General features: G+C 39.5%; 1 pseudogene; it reads right to left on the bottom strand.

Annotated features, from left to right (window-relative positions):
* Positions 1–361: 361 nt before the first annotated feature.
* On the bottom strand, positions 362–1,740 carry LOC105728612 (RNA-binding protein EWS-like; annotated as a pseudogene).
* Positions 1,741–3,717: the final 1,977 nt, after the last annotated feature.

The raw sequence follows: 3,717 nt of genomic DNA, 5'->3' as shown, positions 1-3,717 counted from the left end.
TACTTTATATATGAACTTGGGTTTATAATGAAGTTAAATAAAATTAAGTGGAGGAATGAAATAACATCTTGAAAATTCAGATCATTCAAATTAATAAATTCTTTCTGTGTAATGGTTCGATCACAGCTCACTGCCTCCTAGAACTCCTGGGCTCAATTGAACCTGCCTCAGCCTCTTGAGTAGCTAGGACTACAGGTGTGAGCCACCACACCCAGCTAGTTTTTATTTTTTACAGATTTTGCTTTATTGCCCAGGCTGGTCTCAAACTCCTGACTTCAAGCAGTCCTCCCGCCTCAGCCTCCCAACGTGCTGGGATTACAGGTATGAGCCACCACACCCAGCATAAATTAATAATTCCAAAGCTGCATATTTATTCCTGTGTGAGCACAGTCCTAGGAAGATATTTAAAAGATCAGCATCATTTATCTCTCTCAACATTAACTACTTAGTTTTATTACACACCTAATGTAGGACCCATTTAACTTTTTTTTTTTCACCTCTGCTCATGCCTCCACAATCAAATCCCCCTCTTCCTCTGTCCCAGTTATCAGGCCCACTCATGCTCCGGTTCTCTCCTGGTCCAGAAAATACCCCAGACTCCTGCCCATAAACACCCATGCTACTGGGGTGGTCCTGTTGGAATGAACTCTGCTGCCCGTAGCTGCTGCTCTGTTGGCTATATTGATTTGGAGATTTACTGTAGGATATAGTTTGGGGTGGGTAACTAGTGGGAGGCTGCTGCCCATCGCTGCTTTGTTGACCATAGTTACTCTGCTGTCCATAGCTGCTCAGATGCCCATAGGTGTTCTGCCGAGAGTAACTGCTCTGATCATAACTAGTCAGCTGTGTAGAGGAATAGCTGGTAGGAAGGTAGGATGGAGGTGCGGTGACTGGCTGCATGGGGCAGCTCCCAGGTACCTGTGGATAACTGTAGTTACTCTGTCCATATCCTAGGCCAAGCTGGTTGTAACCCCCTGTGCTGGATTGAGGTTGACTAGTCTCAATAGGCTTGTTACCATCCTGTGGTCTTGTAGGTGCAGTGGCTGCTGGCTGCTGCCCATAGGCTGGATAAGCAGGCTGAGTGCCATATGCAGACTGAGCTGTGTAGGAGGCCTGGGTGTTGGTGACTGTAGCAGTGGTGGTATCATAAGCACCAGTGCCATACCCCTGGACAGCTGGGCTGTATGCCTGGGGGGCAGTTGTAGTAGTATAACCAGTAGGAGGCAGTCCCTAAGAAGTTGCATAGGCAGTCTGCCCAAAGGTTGCAGCAGTCTGAGCCTGGGTATACCTGACATCAGTGGGCTGTCCATAGGTTCCATAGCTTTGTTGCCCATATGCCTGGGTGGTCTGTGCATATCCTCGAGTGGGCTGGGCGGTGTAAGAACTGTAGCCCTGCTGCACTGCAGCTTGGCTGTAGGCACTGTAATCTGTGGATGCCATTTTCTCTCCTTCCTCCTCATTCTCTCAATGTCTGTCTCCCTTTCGCTCCTGTTTAACTTTTATCTGAAACTATTATAAAAATCCTATGCTTCCCAATTCTCAAAGCTCTAATAATCTCATGCCTATATATTGAGGTCACTAAAACATTACTATAACTTTGGATATAATTCAGCGCACCAATGATAATGTTTACTCTCTAAGAAACTATGAAACTAGTTCTAGATCTTCATATAAAAAGATCAACAAAGTAACTCATTTTCCAGTATGAATTAATATTTATTAATTTGCCATTTGTAAATTGTCTATAGTATCGGTAAAGTCATCACTGATTAAGAATATTCTAGAGATTATATTGATTATGGTAGATAATTGGGTAAAAACACAACCATACAAAATTTGATTTTAATAATTTTGAGGATAAAATTGGGAGAAATGTGGGGTAAAAATCTACAACATGGTTATTGATTTAGTAGATAATTTTAAACGATGTAGTTAGTCCTCCATATCTGTGGGCTTCACATCAGCTAGGTTCAACCAACCACAGATAGAAAATATTCAGAAAAAAAATGAAGAGTTTAATCTGTACTGAACATGTACTGTCCTTTCTCCCTCGTCATTATTTCCTATACAATACAGTATAACAAGTATTTACACAGCATCATATTGAGAATTACAAGTAATCTAGAGATGAATTAAAGGATGATGTGTATAGTTTATATGCAAATACTACACCATGTTGTAAAAGGGACTTGAGCATCTATGGATTTTGGTATTTGCAGGGATCCTGGAACCAATCCCCTGAGGATATTGATGGATGATTATATTTACTGCCACATCCCTTCAGAGCACTTTGGTCTGTATTAAAACTTCTCATGTTCCCTTTTGTTTAATTACATATACTTTGTTTCTACAAGAACTCTAAAGCATATAATCAGTTACAATGTTCCTAAGCCTTTTACATGGTGAATTATTTTCAGCTAATAAAGAATAATAACAATGTAATCCTTGTGTAGAAAACTTTATCTTCTTCCTGAATATCTCTTAATTAGTATGCAATAGGATTAAATACAACTGAAGTCTCACTATACCATTTTGAGTAATTAGGAGGAAAAATACAAATTCTAACCTAGGCACCTAAGTCTTGTAGGAATTTACTGCCACCTTCAGGTTTTAATAAAAATGAACTGGGACTGTGGCTTTTACATTTCCAGGTTCCTGGTTAATGCAGTAGAAATATTATTTTCTGGTTTTAGAAGCAAAGTGCTATCTAATTTAGATTGCAGTACCAATGTATTTCAGGAAATGCCTTTCATCTTGTCTTTTTGTCTTTTGTGATTCTTTCAATAATGTGGGATTGAAAATTAAAAACTGCTTTATCAGCCATTATAACTATAATTATATACTAGAAGTTCTCAGATCTGTGTCCAGAATATACTTTGTATCATTAGTCTAAATCTAACAAAAAAAAAAATACAGCAAACTGTTTTAAATGTTCTATGTGTCAATGCCTTCCAGCCAAAGGCCACCAGGAACACCTGTAGTTGCTCATTTCAGGGAGGGAAAAACCACACCATAGGTAACTGTGGGTGTCTGAGTAAGAAGGTGTTAAAAGGGACTTATAGGATTTGGGCTTTTACTGGGAGATTTTTTGGTGGGGTTCAAGGAAGTGGGCTTTGCTCTGGATAAAATGCTGTCAGGAAGTGGGGGCAATCCCATAATTTAGTTAGTATTTTAATAAATTTTATTTATAAAGCAGGAGGAATGAAGGAGGTTAATGCTATAATGGTAAAGAAACAGAAGTTATTCACATTAGCCAGAATAGGGGCATGTTTCACATTTTTTTGTGTTTTGCAGACTTTTGTCTATATTTAGACAAGATGTTGGGGGGGTGGGCATTGACCCCACTTCCTCACGGTCACAGAGTGGCCTTGTTTGATGTTGGTGTTCTGTGAGATTGTTTATGTTCAACAGAACACCAAGGCCTATCTGGGAGTCAGGCAGTTCAGGGACTGCTTTTCTCTTTTCATGCGTATATTTGCAATTCCATGAATACCTTTTTTAAAATTCTTTGAATTTCTGGTAAAATTATAAAAGCGTGTTATGATTTTCAAAGTGGCTATCAACAGAATATGAAGCTCTAAGTATGCATCAGAAATATTGCAAGGGTGTGAAATCCAGCTCAAAGTCATTTGGAAAAAGGGGAATTTATTAGAAAACCCATGTAACATGAGGAAGACTGGAGTGCAGATGGACTATGAGTCAGCTGATAGCACAAGG

Source organism: Aotus nancymaae, unplaced genomic scaffold (assembly GCF_030222135.1).
Source record: "Aotus nancymaae isolate 86718 unplaced genomic scaffold, 86718_ANA_hifiasm-v0.15.2.pri h1tg000062l, whole genome shotgun sequence".
Taxonomy (NCBI): Eukaryota; Metazoa; Chordata; class Mammalia; order Primates; family Aotidae; genus Aotus; species Aotus nancymaae.
Note: the sequence above shows the minus strand (reverse complement) of the source record. Positions and strands in the feature narration are given on the sequence as shown.